The following is an 18,546-nucleotide window of genomic DNA, read 5'->3' as shown; positions in this document are numbered from 1 at the left end:
CAGGACCTGCTCAATCTGCTACCTCATCAAGCCCTCCTGGCTCAGCACAGCTGCCACCACTATGACCCATTGCTGGGACCTCCTGCTCTCTGAAGTGCCCCCGCCTCCCGCCTGCCCATGGACCAGAGGGATTCCTCTGCTATGAATCCAAAAAAGATCGAGACTGAAGATTTTCAAAGAAACTCTCAATGAGAAACTGAAAAACCACACCCTGTCCAGTCCTTCTACCCTCTCAGTTCCCTCCCTCCCAAAGGCTTGCCCCCATCCCCTCCTCCACTTTGCTGTGGTGAGCAGAACCCTGCGCAGTGCACTAGCTTACACATCTTGAAAATTTTCGAGACTGTCCCTGTGCAGAGGCGAAAGAAGAAAGGAGAAATTTGGGAATCACAGGGAGGGGCATGAGTGCAAATCCCATTTATTTAAGAAGTCACAGGACCCAAACACCCTAGATGAGAGGTTCCAACAGGTTCCCCTGAGCCTAAGGGTCCCATGGGACTGGGGAGGGGAGGGGACTCTCATGTTGGTCCACTGGGCCCCCACTCCCATTTCAGCCAAGCAGGTCTGTTTTGACCAGTTTTGATTTCAATCATCAGAGAAACGTGTTGCTGTGAGGTAAGCTCTTGACAGTCTCCAATTTGGCCCTAGCCTATATCTGACAGGTAAGGAAAGGTAACCTAATTCGAAGCAGAACTGCTGGCCTAAGATCCCAGGGAGGCTCAGAGACCGCACCCGGGTTCCCAGTCCCTACCTTGAGGGTTCACAGCCTCCCAGCACCTCCTAGGCTCACTGAGAGGCAATGCCCAGCCCAGCCCCATGGATGTCCCTGATCCACCCTGGTGCTCCTGTAGAGAGAGGCCTGCTCACCTGGAAACTTCTCTCCATGTGAATTGAGGTGCTCTGCAGAGCAGAGAGGATGGCATAGAGTGAGGAGAAGTTCTTGAGGTATCAGCACTCCTGGGGAGGAGAGAGAATGAGCCGGGTGGTGGGGAGTTGGAATCCCACCTGCTCCACTTCAGCTCCTCTGCTGACATCTCCCCTCCTGGAGGAGACAGAAGCCCAGGGAGCTGTGGCAGGGAGTAGGGGCACACCTGGGACCCAGTGAGCAACACTCACAGGGAAGGAGCCCAGTAGCAAGTGAGCACCCACCTCTGAGACACGTGGTCAAGGCCAGCATGCCCCTGACAGGAAGGCCTAGGGACTGCGTGGGGGCTTAGATCACAGACCACACACCTGAGAGCCAACAAGAGGCCGTTCCCAAGTCTCTAAGAGGGAGCATATTAGTCCGTTTTCACACTGCTTATAAAGACACACCTAAGACTGGGAAATTTACAGAAGAAAGAGGTTTAATTAAACTTACAGTTCCACGTGATTGGTGGCTAGGGAAGCCTCACAATCATGGTGGAAGATGAGGAGCAAGTCACGTCTTACATGGAAGGCAGCAGGCAAAAAGAGAGGTTGTGCAGGAACACTTACCCTTATAGTAACATCAGAGCTCGTGAGACGTACCCATGCACCTGGGTGCTCCTCAGTGAGCACTCTCCACCTACAAAGGGGCCAGGCCCTGCCCTGCCTTCCCTCTCTGCTCTCATTCTGCAGTCACTGTGTGCAGCAGGTGCTGTTATGTCCCATTTCTGCCCTGCACATGTGAACAGTGAAGGCCTGGAGGTTAAGAATCTAGTCCAGGTCACATGGTTGGTAAGAGGTGGAGCTGGGATTGGGCCCATATCATCCAACTGAGGTTCAGGGAAAGGTCCCAGAGGGGAGGTTGTCCCCACTCTGCCTTGAGAGCCTAGCACTCATTGCATCCATCAGAGTCCATTGCTTTGCCACCAGCATAGGAGGGAACCCCCCCAAGAGGTTGGGGACCTCCTCACCGGGCCAGTTCTGTATGGTCCCAGACTAGGGGCAGGAGGGCTCTGGACTGACTCTATGTCAGGCTGTCACTGGAGCAGGCTTCTTCCCCGGAGTGCCCTCAGGGTACTTTTCTGGCCAGGTGCCCAAGATGGAAGAGAGAGTGTAGGGGGTGGGGGGTGGGGGGCAGCAGAGTCAGATGCCTGGCCTTTCCTTCCACATTGTTCTTCTAGGGTACCCTTGTTTAGATGTGGACCCCTGTGGCTGCCCTGCCTGTCCAGAGATGGCCCCACCCAACCCCTCTGTGACTGTTCTGGCAGAGACAGCCCTGGTCTTCAGGCAGGGCAGGCACAGAACCTGCATGGGCCAGGTCTTGCCAGTGACTCTTGCTCTGAAGGGCTACCTGCACCAGGATGCTCAGAAATGAGGTTTGAGGTAGAAATGTGAGCAAAATGCTCACTACAGCTCCTGTTCTGGATCCCCTAGAGGTTGGGTCTGGAGGGGTGGATGTGAAAGGAGGCGGGCAGAGCTGAGATGGGACTGTGGTGGGGATGGCTCTGACCCCCAGCCTCCCTTTCACTTCCCAGGGGACTTGGATCCCATTCATAACTCTCACTGACTAATTTCCTCCTGCAGAGGAAGCCCCCAGACCTCAGCCCTCTCATGGGAATCCTAAGATGTATGAGATCCAGGGTTCTGCCAGCCCCTCCCCAGCCACAGGCTCCTATATGCCCCCAACTGTTCTGGGGAAACAGGAACCCATCCTAGACCTGAAGTCCACTGACATTTTTAGTTGATCCTGAGGTCTCTCCTCCCTGTTAAAACACGGCAGGATGCATGTGTATCTAGAAGAGGCCAGGAGGACATCACAGTGTCAACACACTGTGGACACGGCCTGCTTATGATGTCTAGTGCACCCATGACTTCCCAGCCAGAATGCAGACAATCCCCAGGGAGTGCCTTCTGCAGGCAGAAAAGTACTGCACACAGTAGGTGCTCAATGTATATTTGTTGAAAGAATGAACCACAACCAGAATCTTCCCAGATATCTGGGTTAGCGTAGGGCCCCTCCACCAGCCCCCAGGGATCCCTGTTCTGGGTACCCCAAGCACAGGGATCAGCCATGTGGAAACTCAAACCCTTTTCACAAATGGGAAAACAGGTTTGCTTTCCATACGCTTTCCCAAACGTAGGAAGGCCACAAGTGAGGCAGAGAGCAACTTCGTGTTCAAAAATAAATAACAGCCACAGTACATCTGGCAGCCATTTCCACAGAGCCAAGCACCAGTCAGCATCTGCCATGGCTCACCCCATTTAGTCCCTGCAAGAACCCTGTGAGGTTCATCCTCTTACCACCTTTATTCTCAGAGGAGCAAACTGAGGCTCAGAGAGGTGCAGCAAAATTCCTGAGACACACAGCTAACTGGTGGCAGAGTCCCCACTGTGCTGTGGAAGGGACAGGCTCCCACCTATTGAATACCCAGTCCAGGAACTGTGGGGTAGAGACGAAGACCCAGTGGTTACACAGGAAGGTGGTGCTGTAGGGTATGTGTCTGCTCTGGAAGCCTGGTCCAGGGATGCCACCATATGCTCCTGAGTGCCCACCTGGAGGAGGGTCCACATTTTGCAGATCTTGCCCAGGTACAGGGTTAACTCATTTTCATACTGAGTGGGACAAGGAAGGACACAGAGTTAGAGGCAGCACCAAAAACCACCAGGAGAATCGTGGGCTACAGCTCAGACCAGGAAGCCCCAATTCCTTGGGGACTTGTGTGTGAAGAGGGATGTGAGTGCCCACAGCAAGAGAGGTTAGCATTCCCCTATTAAGAGCTTGTATGAAGAGCATCACTCTAGTGAGTCCTAAGAAAACATCCCCATTGTTGAGACGAGAAAACGCAGGCTTAGGGATGTCAAATGGCTGCTCAAGGTCACACAGGGCAGGACTAAGAACTGCCCAAAGCTAGGGCTGCATCACCTTCCCACTAAGCTACCTGAAGCTTAGTCTGCTTCTGGCATGGAGGGAGAAGATCTGAGGGAACCTCATTCCCCACCCCACTGCCCCCACCAAGTTGAGAGACCAGTTTTCAGTGTAGACCCACTGCTATGGTGTGCATGTTTGTGTTCTCTAAAATTCATGTTGAAGTGTAGTTGCCATTGTGACCATACTGGGAGATGGGACCTTTAAGAGGTGTTTAGGTCATGAGAGCTCTGCCATCCTGGGTGGATTAACGTCAGTATCGTGGAGGTGGGTCTGCCCCCTCTTGCTCTCTCTCACCCTCTCTTTGCCCTTCTGCCATGTGATGCCTTCTGCCATGGGATGATGCAGCAAGAAGGCCCTCACCAGATGCCAGCATCTTGACTGTGGACTTCCTAGCCTCCAGAACTGTAAGAAATAAATTGCTGTACATTATAAATTGCCCAGTCTATGGTGTTTTGTTGCAGCAGCACAAAATAGACTACAACACCCACCCTAGGAGAGTCCTTTAGACTTCAAAGCAAGGCACTTAATTTTCTTTCTTTTACAATAAAGGCAGTTTTGAGAACCTGAGCTTTGAGGATCCCAGATCCAGCAAAGGGGCAAATGCCTGGAGGTTCCAGGGTGCGAGAAGGGTTGTCACAGCAACAAGAACATGAGCAGACAACTGGGGGAAGAGAAAATCCAAATGGCTGGTAAACAACTGACAGGTGGCTCAAGCCTATAAGTGGCAAATTAAAAAGCAAGGGAAGCATACTGTGGCATTTGCCACATGGACACCAGATTAGCAGGAATGTAAATGAATGACATCCCCCATTGTCAGGCTGGATGCAGGGAAGCAGACACCATTGGAGACTGTCGTGGCAACCCAACTGCCACAGCCTCTTTGGAAAGTAATTTGGCTGAAGTGATTCAGATTTTGCATATGCATATCCTTCCACCAAGCAACCCCATGCCTGGAGTCTATCTTCTGTAGGGAATAAGTATGTGGTATAAGCCAAATTATATCTCCCAAAATTCATATGTTGAAGTGCTAACCCCCAGGACCTCAGAATGTGACTGTATTTGGAGACATAGTCTTTAAAGAGGTCATTAAGGTTGAGTTCATTGAGGTGGACTCTAATCCAGTCTGATTGATGTCCTCATAAGAAGAGGAGATTAGGGCACAAAGAGGCACAGAGTAGGGAGGTGGAGGTTGCAGTGAGCTGAGACCAAGCCACTGCACTCCAGCCTGGGTGACAGAACAATACTCTGTCTCAAGAAAACAAAGAAACAACAACAACAACAACAACGAAAAGAGGCACAGAGTAAAGACAATGTCAACACAGAGATAAAAGGGGCCGTCTACAAGCCACGGAGAGAAGCCTCAGAAGAAACGCCCCCAGCCCGCACCTTGATCTCAGAATTCTAGCCCCAGAATTATGAGAAAACCAATTCTGTTGTTTAAGCCACATGGTTTGGGTACTGTTATGGCAGCCCTAGCAAACCAGTGCTCTCTAATAGGACACACGTAAGATGTTCCCTGCAGCCCTGCTGAAATGGCAACAGAATGGAATCACATCCAGGTCCACCAGGATTGAAAGGCTGAATGGCTGTGGCAAAAAAAAAAAAAAAAAAGCCTTCCTTATGGAATATTGTGAAGACAGGTGAGGCCAACGCTCTGGGCCTAGTGGGCTAAGATGATGTATTCTGGGATGTGACAAGCTGAAGAGACATGTAAAGAATAGCTGAACCAACACCCCCCCCCCCCCCAATTTTTATATATAAACCACCCTATTAAGCCTGATGATTTCTAAGGCTTGGAGCAGGTCTGGATGGACAGAGGAGCTGATTCTTGCATGGGATATCTGGGGCAGGTGGTTAAAAAAACAAAAATAGTAGCAACATGCAAAAATGTTCATGGCCTAGTGTGATATGAAAACAATGAAAAAGTCTTTTCTCTGACATTCCTGCAAGTATGTGAAGTGTCTTTCCACCTTACCAATTTGCAGGTGGGGGAGGAGTGGGAGCCCAGATTTCTGAGGGGTAGAACTGTGGTCACTCCAGTGGGAAGTCCCTGCTAGAGAGATCCCAGGAGTCCTTGTATACAAAACTGGGTTCCGGACCCATGCTGTTCATCTCGTGGTACTGGCAGCGGAGACACCACCACACCCGCCCATGCCCGCTCTCACCCCAGACCAGCGCTGGTCATCATTGGTGGCATGGGGCACCTACCCCTTGTCTAGGAAGATGGAGGAGTTGAACCCATCAACTAGTTCCTCACTGATCTCCCACATGGAGCTCTGCAAAAATGATGCCCTGCAGTCAGATCATCAGACATTAGGGCCCTGCCTGGCCATCACTGCAGCAGGAAACTCACATTAGAGATTCTGCTCCCCAGTTAAGGCACAGGTGGGCAACTGCATAGAGGAAATGAGCTGAAGTCTCAGGGGCACAGGATAATATCTGGGGAAATGTCCTTCACCCAGCACCCATCTTCCCATTTTGTCAGGCCCACCGGGGTTCCAACACCCAACAACCTGCTCCGGCCCAGGAAGGGCCCAACGCTCATCCCTTGCCTTCCCTCCGCTGCCTCCCTCCACACACACGGTGATGGGGAGGGGTTTGAGGCTGCCCAGGTGGGATCACAGTTGTGGCCTGGCCTGGACTTCTCTGTGTTACCTTTGGGTACTTCCTGCCAAATGACCAGAGGTGCCAGAAGTGAGTGCTGAACCAAAAAGTCTGCAGCAATGGAAAAGGCTCTCATGCCAGGCTTTCCTGAGGTCAGAGCCTCAGAAAGTCAGGATACAGCAGGAGAACCTCTTATTCTCTTTAGTGGCTCCCACCGAGAGAGCTAGACAGGGGCTGTCTCTAGAATGTGAGTGCTGGGTATCAAAGTTCTAAGTTCTGTTGGGGCCTATCACCAAGGAAGTTAGGTCACTTCTCCAAGGTTCCATTACCTCAGCCCCTTCCTTCAAAGACCTCCCTCCCCAAAGGTCTCTCTGAGCCATTGGCTGCTCACCCTTCTCCTCTATGTCATCTCCTTAACTGTTCACAATTTTGCCAACACCGCACCTCTGGGTGTTGCAGAGGGCCCAAGGTTTGAGGAGACACAGCTGGGTTCCAACCTTTATTTTTCTTACCACTTCTGTGCCCTGGAAAACTCACTGTACCTCTCAGAGCCTCTCCAGTCTCCCTACCTGCACAATGCAAATCATCCCAGCATCTGCTTCCCAGAGATATCATCAGGCATACATGAGATAATTCTCATAACACTCATAGGTTGGTGTCACAAGTAACAAATGTACAAACTCAAGAGAAGGAAGAATTATAAGGATGGACGGGATGCAGCATGGACTTACAACTGAAGACATGCCCAGATTCCACCAGTGTAATATTGGAAACGTTACTTCCACTCGGGCCTCATTTCTCATTCTGCACCATGAGAGGATTAACATAAAATGAAACTCATATATGGTTATCCTGTGGCATAAAGCCTTCCAATGCTTTCCTGTTATATTTAGAATCAGACCCAGGTGTCTCATCCCAGCCTATGTGGTAGGTAGGCTGCATGCATGCACAGCAGCTTGCAATGAACCTCACTGCTGGGATTCATGCCCTTGTGTAACCATAAAGTGGTTAGTGACTCCCCTTCTGACTAACAGAACACAGCAGAGTGACAGGCTATCTCTCCTGTTTGAGTCAGTTAGGGCTGCTACAAGAAAGGTAGTTCTATAGCAGACAGGGTGGTTCACCAATAACAGAAATGTATTCCTTGCAGTTCTGGAGGCTAGAAGTCTGAAATCAGGGTATCAGCATGGTCCAGTTTTGCCAAGGTCCCTCTTCAGGGTTGCAGACTGCCAGCTTATTGTTGTGTCCTCAGATGGTTGAAAAAGGGTGAAGGAACTCCCTGGGGTGCCTTTGAAAAGGGCACTAATCCCATTCATGAGGTCTCCACCCTTATGACCTAATTATCTCACAAAGGCCCCATCTCCTAATATTATCACATTGGGAATTTGGCTAACAACACATGACTTTTAGGGGACATAAACATTCAATCCATTGCAACTTCCAACATTTAGTTACAAAAAAAGTGCCAATTCCCCCGTCCTTGCTGTTTCCTGTGTTTCTCCCTCCCTTTCCTTGTCCTTCTCTGTCCCTCCTCCTCTCACTGCCTCTGTCACAGTCCTCTAACTGAGGAAGCAAATTTTCATGTCAGGAGCTATCCGACATAGAGGCCCACATGACAAAGAACTGGGGAACACCCAGGCCAACAGACAGAAAGGAACTCAGGCCTAGTCCAAACTGGTTCTGCCAATAGCCACATGAGTGAGCTTGGGGGCAGCTCCTCCCACAGCCCAGCCTCAGTTGAGACCACAGCCCCAGCTTCCTGAGAGACCTTCAGGCAGAGGCACCCAGGTAAGCCATGCCTGGGTTCCTGATCCACAGATTGTGAGATATTAAATATTTGTACTTTCACATTGCTAATGTTGTGAGAAGAATGGATAACTCACCTAGTCTCCTAGGCCCCAGGATCTGGCCCTGCCATCATTCCCCACCTCTCCCATTCTCTCCTCCAGGGCTCCCCCAAGCTACACTCCCCAAGCCACACTGGCTCTTTCTTTTCTTTCTTTTTTTGAGATAGAGTCTCACTCTGTCGCCCAGGCTGGAGTGCAGTGGTGCAATCTTAGCTCACTGCAAGCTCCACCTCCTGGGTTCATGCCATTCTCCTGCCTCAGCCTCCCAAGTGGCTGGGACTACAGGCGCACGTCACCACGCCCGGCTAATTTTTTGTATTTTTAGTGGAGACGGGTTTTCATTGTGTTAGCCAAGGTGGTCTCGATCTCGTGACCTCGTGATCCGCCCGCCTCAGCCTCCCAAAGTGCTAGGATTACAGGCGTGAGCCTCCACGCTCGGCCACCACTTGCAGTTTTAACCATTATCGGTTTTAGATATAAACTGAATGTTTGTGTCTCCCCAAATTCCTGTTTTAAAACCTGTCCCCCAGTATGATGGTATTTGGAGATTTGACCTTTGGGAGGTGATAAGGTTGTGAGGGTGGAGCCCTCATGAATGGCATCAGTGGCCTTACAAAACAAGCCACAGAGAGCTCCCTCTCGGCCTTCTGCCATCTGAGGACACAGCAAGAAGACAGCTGTCTGTGAACCAGGGAGTTGGCCCTCACCAGATACCAAATCTTCTGGGACTTTGAGCTAGGACATCCCAGCTTCCAGAACTGTGAGGAATAAGTTTCAGTTATTGATATGTCATCCAGTTTTTGTTATTTTGTTATAGCAGCTTTAATGGACTAAGTTTTATTTTGGGTGGATTCATTTTACTGGTAATATTTATTATGAGGGACAAAGCGTCCTTGGGGTGAACGCATTGTACTTTTAAAATTTACAGATACTCAATTTTGACCCAGCTTTTTAGAGACATGTTGCTTGCCTTAAAAGCTTCACAGCTCTCAGCCCCTCCCTGCCCCACTTATGAAATAGGAAAGGATGTTCTCAGATTTACTTACAAGGTACAAACAGATGAAAGCCAGCACAGTGGTTCCAGTCATTCTGATTGGGAATCGAAAGCAGGGGTCCCATTCATATATCCTGATTTGGAACCAAGCTTTTTTTTTCTCTCTCTCTGTGAATGAATAAACAGTGAGAAAAGAGGGGCTGTGATAAGTAAACAAATGCCCCATTCATCTGAAAACAACCCCATCCCTTCCTCTCTATCTTGGCATTTACTATAGAGAGAGAGCACTGTTAATTTCCACAGTTTTCATTCTCCTCTTATTCTTATGTGCAGATGCTCAGTTTTATTCAGGACAGCAATTTACCAAACTAAAAGACTAAAGTTCCCAACCTCTCTTGCAGCTAAGAGTGACCTAAGTTCAGGCCAATTAGATGTGACCACAGTGTGGTGTGGGACTCTGGGGAGACTGCTTAGATAGAACTGACCCAGCTGGGAGGGCCCCCTTTGCCCTGCCTTGCCTACTCTCTGAAATGCAAACATGGTGGCCAGTCGAGGCTGGAGCTCCAGCAGCCACGTTGGACCATGAGACCACATTGAGGATGGAAAGCACATACAAGACGCTAGAACAGAAACACATGATTCATAAACTTCTGCAGTGGTCAGTTCAAGGTCAGTATGGATGGCCTGTCTCTGTAAAGTATTGATCCTGGGTGTGTCTGTGAGGGTGTTGCCAAAGGAGATTAACATTTGAGTCAGTGGGCTGGGAAAGGCAGACCCACCTTTAATCTGGGTGGGCACCATCTGATCAGCTGCCAGCACAGCTAAAATATAAAGCAGGCAGAAAAATGTGAATAGAGAGACTGGCCTAGCCTCCCAGCCTGCATCTTTCTCCTGTGCTGGATGCTTTCTGCCCTTTAACATCAGATTCCTAGTTGTTCAGTTTTGAAATTTGGACTGGCTCTCCTTCCTTCTTAGCTTGCAGACAGCCTATTGTGGGACCTTGTGATCGTGTAAGTTAATACTTAATAAACTCCCCTTTATATATACAACAATCCTATTAGTTCTGTCCCTCTAGAGAACCCTGACTAATACACGTCACTATTATTTTAGGGATTCTAGTATATGTAGCCATATTGAATGTTAACCAAAGTATGAGTTTTGACATTGCTCATTGTGTGACTTTGGACGAGACACCTACCTTCTCTGGGACATATACATCCCCATGTGCCTAGTGGCAGAGGTAGATATGTGGTCTACATGTATGATTCTGAGATCGGGTGCTTTTATCTGTCTGACATCCAACTCATCTTCTATTGGAGACAGCACCTCAGTTTTTTCTTGAGGAACTACCCCTCTCCACCCTCACTCTTAGTCCTTAAATGAGACTGACACCACTTCTTGGCTCCAGTGGTGAACATGTGACCCAGGCCCCTGCAAGTGTGGGAGGCACAGAGCTGGCTGCATGAGACCAACCTTGCCTGGGGATTCCTTGTGTACTGCACTTGTGGACAGAGTGAAACAGGAATTCACCAGCATGTTCTCTTCTTGGTCCAGACACAGGGTCCCTGGAGCATGCGTGACCATGGGCACTAGGCCTGGCTGTTATATGTGGTGTCCCTCAGCATCTACCTGAGTTAGGGAGGCTTCTTCACCATATGCACCTGAGCCACCCCACCCTGACACCCTGTCTTGCGTTGATGGAACTTGACACTGCATCCCCACTGAGCACACTGAGGCAGTTTCACACCCAACCCTTCACTATACATTTGGGAAACCAAATTCCCAAAAGAGATAGGGCCTGGCTTAGACCACAGAAGATGCGCAGAGTCTAGAAGGTAAGGGAGGGCTCCAGCTTCCTAGGCCGGTGCTCAGCCTCCTCCCAGAGGGAAAGAAGAAAGAGGTTGGAGGCAGCTCTGTTATGGGTCAGTAGCATCGGCCCAGGAACTCAGGGCATGAGCAGGGCAGACATAGGGCTCCCTAAGGGCCCCAGCACAGCAGTGAGAGGCCAGGGCCGGGGTCCTCAGGCCGCTGGTCTGGGCACCTGGAAGTAGGATGAGCCTTACCCCCTAGTGAGACAGAGACTATGGGAGAGAAAGCCTCCATTTCCTCCAGTATTAATTGTGGTGCTTGGGTGAGTGACCCCAAGGTTTCCACATACTCAGAAAGTGTCTGTTGATATGGCTTATCCATCAGTGCCCATTGTGCTCTGAGACCCTGGGAAAATGCTCTCCACTCCCTGGACATCCTTCAGAGCAGAGAGAGGTGTGGGGCTTGGGTGATGAGGGCTTGCTATAAGGCAGAGGGTGCCAGAGCACTGGACAGGAATGAGGCTGGTCCTTGTTGGATCCTGAGTCTGCATTTGGAAGTAGGGGGAAGCATTGCCCTGGCCGAGATAAGGATGTCTGACACCAAAGGAAGTGGAGGCAAAAAGCGGTCAAGGGAGGCTTCCGAGGTTCCTCACACTGCCCTTGGAACCTGCGGACCTGCTTCTTTGCCTCCTGGAGACCCCCAAAAAACCACTGCCTTAAGGTCACCCAGCTGGAGTGTGTGACTTAAGTTGAGGCATTCTGGCCTGGGGCTGCAGTGCTATGGCTGGCCACCAGGAGGCGGTCAGACTCCTGTGTCCACGGTGCCCACTGTGTTTTACCAGCAACTGGGGCCAGGGAAGAGTCCTGCAGAGGTCATGCCTGCTGTCCTCCTTCCTCAGGCCTGACTCGCACCTTTTATTTGTATTGATCATCTCCATAGTCTTAGCTGGTCAGAAGGTGGGGAGGTGGAAAGTCTGCGATCCTCCCATTTATTCATTCAGCAGCTATGCCTGAGCACTCACCCTGTGCAGGTGCCCCAGTGGGCCCAGCATGCTGTGCTGAGATCAGCCGAGTGGTCCCTGCTCTCCAGGAGCTCACAGTCTGGAGGGGAGATGAACAAAGGCATGTGCAAGAAAAGAGCAAATGCTGCAGAGAAAATGAAGTAGGATGCTGAGAGGTGGGGCTGGGAAGTCACTGGGTGGGGCTCAGAGGGGCCTTACATTTATGCTATGAGCAGAAGGACCAGAGGGAGCCAGCCCTGCACACATTTGGGAATAATGTGTCAAGGAGAAGGCACCACTGAGCAGAGACTCCCAAACAGAGGTGGGTTTGATAGAGGAGGTTAGAAAGAGCCAGTGTGTAGGCTGGGTGTGGTGGCTCACACCTGTAATCCCAGCACTTTGGGAGGCCGAGGCAGGTGGATCACCTGAGTTCAGGAGTTTGAGACCAGCCTGGCCAACATGGTGAAACCCCATCTCTACTAAAAGTACAAAAATTAGCCAGGCGTGGTGGTGTATGCCTGTAATCCCAGCTACTCAGGAGGCTGAGGCAGGAGAATCGCTTAAACCTGGAAGGCGGAGGTTGCAGTGAGCTGAGATCACGCCATTGCACTCCAGCCTGGGCAAAAAGAGCAAAACTCCGTCTCAAAAAAAAAAAAAAATTGATATTGATAAAAATAACTTCAAGCCAGGCCTAGTGGCTCACATCTGTAATCCCAACACTTTAGGAGGCCGAGGTGGGAGGACTGCTTGAGGTCAGGGGTTTGAGACCAGCCTAGGCAACATAATAAGACCTTGTCTCTACAAAAAAAATAAACATTCCATCCACTGCAGCATCCTAAATTTATAACAGTATAGTTTGAATTAATACCAACTTAGCTTCAATGGCACACAAAAATGCTGCTCCTCTACAGTTCATCCCCTCCTACCTTTATGTTGCTGTTATCACAATTTATATCTTTTCTTCCCTTGAGACAGGGTCTTGCCTGTTCATCCAGGCTGGAGTGCAGTGGTGTGATCATAGCTCACTGCAACCTCAAACTCCTAGGTTCAAGCAATCCTCCCACCTCAGCCTCCTGAGTAGCTGGGACTACAGGCATGTGCCACTATGCCTGGCTAATTGTTTTAATTTAATTTTTTTTTTTTTTTTTTTTTAGATATGGGGTCTCTCTACATTGCACAGGCTGATCTTGAATTCTTGGCTTCAAGTGGTCACCCAACCTTGGACTCCCAAAGTGCTGGGATTATAGGCATGAGCCACTGTGCCTGGCCATAAATTACACATTTTACATGTGTGCCCATTAAAAGATTTATAATTACTTTTCACACATTTGTCTTTTGAACCACATAGGAAATAAAGAGTTACAAACCAAAAATGCAATAATACTGCTTTTATATTAATCTATGCCGTTATCTTTACTAGAGATCTTTATTTCTTCATATGGCTTCAATTTGCTGTCTAGTGTCCTCTCATTTCAGGCCCCAAGGACTCCCATTAGCATTTCTTGTGAGAGCAGGTCTAATGGCAATGAACGTCCTCAGATTTTATCTGTGAATGTCTTAATTTATCCTTCATTTTTGAAAGATACCCATTTTTGAAAGCTTACCCTAACTCCAGCAAATCACACCAGGAATGTGGGCTGCCACTCCTAAGGCTGCACACACACACACACACACACACACGCACACACATTGCTTTGTAAATAAAGCTCCCATAATTACATGCCTGTAATCCCAGCACTTTGGGAGTCCAAGGTTGGGTGACCACTTGAAAGATAGTTTTGCCAGAGAGAGAATTCTCCCTTGAGTTTTTCCCTTCAGCACTTTTTCATTCCACTGCCTGCTGGTCTCCATGGTTTCTGATGAGAAAGCAACTCTTCATCTTATTGAGAAGTCCTTGTGTGTGATTACTCATTTCTCTTTTTCTGTTTTCAAGATTCTCTCTTTGTCCTGACTTTTGACATTTTGATTATAATATGTCTTGGAGTGAAGCTCTTTGACTTTATCCTAGGAGACTGTGGAATTTATCCTTGGATGTTTGTTGAGTTTCTTGGATCTGTAGATTCATTTCTTTCATCAAATTTGGGACATTTTTCAGTCATTATTTCTTCAAATGTTCTTTCTTTCCCCACTCTCTCTACCCTTTCTGAAACTCTCATATTGTAAATTTTATTCACTTGATGGTATCCTACAGGGCCCTTAGCCTCTGTTTACTTTCATTTATTCCTTTGTCTTCCTGCTCCCCAGACTGGATAATTTCAATTTCCATGTCTTCAAGCTCATAGACACTTTTTTCCACTTGCTCAAATCTGCTGTTGAATGCCTCTAGTTAATTTTTCATTTCAGTTATTATCATTTTCATCTCCATAATTTCAGTTTGGTTCCTTTTTATTTCCATTTATTTATTGATATTCTTTCTTTGTTCATATATAATTCTACTGATTCCTTTTAGTTCTTGTTTATAGTTTTCTTTAACATATTTTCATTAAACATATTTAAGGCAGTTGACTTAATGCCATTGACTAATAATGCCAATGCCTGGTCTTTCTTAGAAAAGATTTCTGTAAACTTCTTTTTTTTCTGTGAATGGACCATGTTTTCCTCTTTCTTTGTATGTTTTGTAATTGTTTGTTGAGAGCTAGAGATTTTAAATATCATGTTGCACTAACTGGATATCTAATTCTTCAATGCCTCAGAGATTTCTTATACTTTATGAGGACTGGGTCATCTATTTATGACTTTTAAAAACTATTTTTGCAAGATATATATTGTTGTGTGTGGTCACTAAAGGTTTCTGTTCCATCATTTCTGTAATCAACCAGTGACCTGAAAAAGATTTCCTTAAATGTCTGGCTCCCAAAAGACGTGGGGGTGGGAGTACAAGTATTGTCTCTTTAAATCTCCAGGAAGCTGCTTCAGCTTATGAAGGTTGAAACAATGACTGTCAGCCTCTGTGCTGGCCCCTCAACAATCAACAGCAGAAATCAGCACTCAGAACACAAAACCTAATATTTGAAGGACAAAGTCCTTATTGCTTACCCTAGCTCCAGCAAGTCACACCAGGAATGTGGGCTGCCACTCCTAAGGCTGCACACACACACACAGACACACCCACACCCACACATTTCATTGCTTTGTAAATAAAGCTCCCATAATTACAGTGATATTTACAAGTGAGCTTATAGTTCAACCTGTAGTGTACAAAGGGAGGAAAATACCACGTTAGTGCTGACACACCGTATCACTCTCAGATTAAGAACCACATTCTTAGAGGAAATCTCCTGCACTATCTCACTCCAGCCGGCAGCTTGCTAGCTCCCCTTAGCCAACTGCTAGCCCCCAGGTGCTATACTTTTCTAATTATAAATATAAAACATCCTGTTTTAAGGAAGTTGCTGCTGAGAGCAAGGAGTCCAGTTTTAAATGAAAAAGACTGTGTGAGGCGATGAGGGAGAATTGGGAGGAAGATGAAGAAGACTATCTCTTGTACCTATGGTAGGGGAAATACAATTTGGGGCTAAGTAAACTCCAGAAAGACCCCCAAAAAGAATGATTCTAACTTCCTCAACTGGTGTGAGCACTAGGACAAGTGAGGTAATTTTGTAGTGGGGTGATGCAGAATTCTAGTAAAGATAAATTTGTGATCCCTATGTCTACCGGTGTAAACAAGAATATCCTGCTCAGCTTCTGTCTGGGTGGAGGTGGCTGTTGGGGGATTTCAAGTAGCAGTATTATCTGACCCAGCACCCCTGTTTTATGACAAATATTTTGTAATCTCTTCATTTACTTTTCTGAAGTGAAATTCACAGATAAAAATAGCATTGGAAAATTCACTGTATAGTAAAACTGTGAGGAAAATTTGTGTTTATATATAAGGCAGAGGTCTGTCATCTACATAGATGACTGGCACAACATCCACATATTGGTTGAGACAAGGGAAACTTTTCTGATATGGGAGAAGTACCACAAGCCATCCCAGCCTGCCCAGTCAATGCCAGGAGGTACACCTGATCTTTCTGACAACCAAAAATAACCTCATAAAAGCACAAAACAAAGCGCCCCAGGCTTTGGGGGGAGGGGGTGTGTATTGGGGCAGAGCCCACTGTCTCAAGAGTGGTTGAATACCTATGGGGAGTGGTTATTTCCCAAAGATAACCACTGATGTATAGAAATTGACCAAACAGCCCCAAGCGAAGGCTCTTTTGCTACTTTCTGTGTTCACTTTGCCACATAAGGGAATCCGAGGCTAGAAACAGAGCTAAAGGGCTCTGGCGTTCTATGCAACCTCCCAATTTAACAAAAGGTCAAGTCCTAAATTATTTATCCCAGGGAAAGCAACTAAGCGGTAGTGATTCTTCCTGTATAGTACACTTCTAATCGGAGCCCACACTTCTCAAATACCGTCTGCTTCTTTGATTTCAGTGTCAGCTCACCTATACTGAGCACCTCCTCTGCACCCATGTAGTTTCTTCTCACTGCCTCCACACTTCCTCACCCCAGCAGCTATTGCAATATAATTCTTGTGCCATCTGGTTTATTGACTATTACAGAATCAGTCATATTGTGGTTGATTGCTTAAAATATTAGTTACCTCACCTCCATGCCCCACCCCACAGCTGGAGCCCTAAGCCAGCTAACTCTTAGTAATATCCACATCCTTGGAATCATTCTTATTTGGGGGTCCCAAGACTGAGCTATATGAATGACCTACAACTCAGGAGAGGGCAAAGGTGACCTCTTAGACAGCCAAGACCCTCCTCTGTTGGTTCTATGACCTTTCTCTACACAATATCCCTTTAAGCTTTCATTATCCCCTGTTTTCCAGTGTGCTGTGGCTGTGTGGCCTCTAAAGCTTTAGTGATCAGTCCCTTCTGGGGATTAGGCCCTTTCAGCTGACTCACCTTGGAGGGCTTTGTGTGCAGATTAGGGGGTTTTGCTTGATCAGCACATCCTTAGCTTTACCAGGGCCTGGATTTTAGCAGCGCTTCGGCAATCACTGCCTTTTGTTTTTTGTTTTGTCTTGTTTTGTCTTTTCTCCTTACTCAGTTGAAACAAATGCAGTTGTCTAGAAATTCCTCTGCATCTGTTCATGAGGCAATTAAAGCTGATGGGAGAGGCAGTGATTATGATGTTAATGATTAACCCAAAGTAGATCTGTCCAAAGATTCCTTTGGTCGTGGATCTATTTTTCCTGACCTTATGTAAGCAAACAGTACTCATGTGGTTGACAAGGTCCATCTGTATACATAATTTTGAACATGCTGTAGTTTAGCTTCAAATAGGGGTATTGTTAAAATTATTTGCAATTAAATAACTCAGCAACCAAAGATGACTAAAATGTAAACTCTTTTCAAGTTGTTCACAAGGGAGATGAAATATAAAATCACTTGCTATGTTCTCTCTGCTATAAATATATTTAAGGAACAAAGCATTCTAGAAGCTCAGCTAAAGGAGCAATGATTGTCAGGTGGGGGATTCGAGGAAGGCTTCCTGAGACAGGAACTACTCCACACATTGAATAATGTTATTATCAAGTCCCTGCTGTTCATTTAATAGGTCATAAACTGACAGAAATGAAAGTTTTGTTTCTGGTTTTTGTTTTCTTTTTGGAGTCAATATAGAGAAGAAGGGAAGTGAGATGACAGCACCTAGAGGTCTATCGAGTTGTCACTCTAAATTTTGCAAGTGACAAAGCTGCCTATGGTGGCTGTAAAGTCTGAGAGGCTCTTAGAGAAAGGATGAGGAATGTATTGTTCTTGGGCTGTATTGCAAAGACTAAAAGAACTATCAGGTAAGAAAAAAACAAAATGACCTACAGACATGTTCCTGGACCATGCTTGCTATCTCACCTTCATTCTAAATGGTGCTTGCTGATGAGAGAAAAAAACAGAGAAAGACAGAGATTCAACTCAACCAATAGTATTGGTCCTGCTTGTTTTGTACAGGTATTTTGGTGTTTGCATCCAATGTGACACTCTCCAAACGTACAGGCTCCCCAGGTGTGGACAAAATGCATGAAGGGCTTTGGATGGAGGTTTCACACTGGAAATATATCCATCTTTCTCTGCCAAGGATAAGCTGCCAACAAAGCTGTCTTCCTTCTCCATACTTGGGCCTTGATTTGCACTCCCTTTCCACGATAACCTCTCTCTTGTCTCTGGACAGGAACAATGACCTGCCAGGCTTCTGCTTAGTGGCCAGCTTTTACTAATTCCCCCTCCCATCTACCTTTCCTACCCTAAAAGCCACCTTAAGCAGAGTACCAAGGACCTCTCTACAGCCCTTGAGGATGGGAAATTATGCCTGCCTCTCTTAAAAGAGATCTAGATGCTCCTGGCCACTGCCCCTGTTGTCCAAAGATATGCTTGGGCTTTTGCAGAGGAAGAATGCCTTCCACCTGAGTCCTGTTCATTTCAAAAACTCTGCTATTTGGCCCCAGGATATACACTTTCCTCTAAGGAAA

The 18,546-nt window shown here is 47.4% G+C and overlaps 1 long non-coding RNA gene across 1 annotated transcript; it reads right to left on the bottom strand.

The window, feature by feature from the left end:
* Positions 1–1,504: 1,504 nt before the first annotated feature.
* LOC104657783 lies at positions 1,505–6,655 on the bottom strand. Its single transcript, XR_747337.1, has 4 exons — positions 6,488–6,655; positions 6,041–6,167; positions 3,205–4,493; positions 1,505–2,696 (listed from the first exon to the last, which is right to left on the bottom strand). It is a non-coding gene; the product is annotated as an uncharacterized LOC104657783 (long non-coding RNA).
* Positions 6,656–18,546: the final 11,891 nt, after the last annotated feature.

This window comes from Rhinopithecus roxellana, chromosome 16, assembly GCF_007565055.1.
Source record: "Rhinopithecus roxellana isolate Shanxi Qingling chromosome 16, ASM756505v1, whole genome shotgun sequence".
Classification (NCBI taxonomy): domain Eukaryota; kingdom Metazoa; phylum Chordata; class Mammalia; order Primates; family Cercopithecidae; genus Rhinopithecus; species Rhinopithecus roxellana.
The sequence above is the reverse complement of the archived record's forward strand: the minus strand, read 5'-3'. Positions and strand labels throughout refer to the sequence as shown.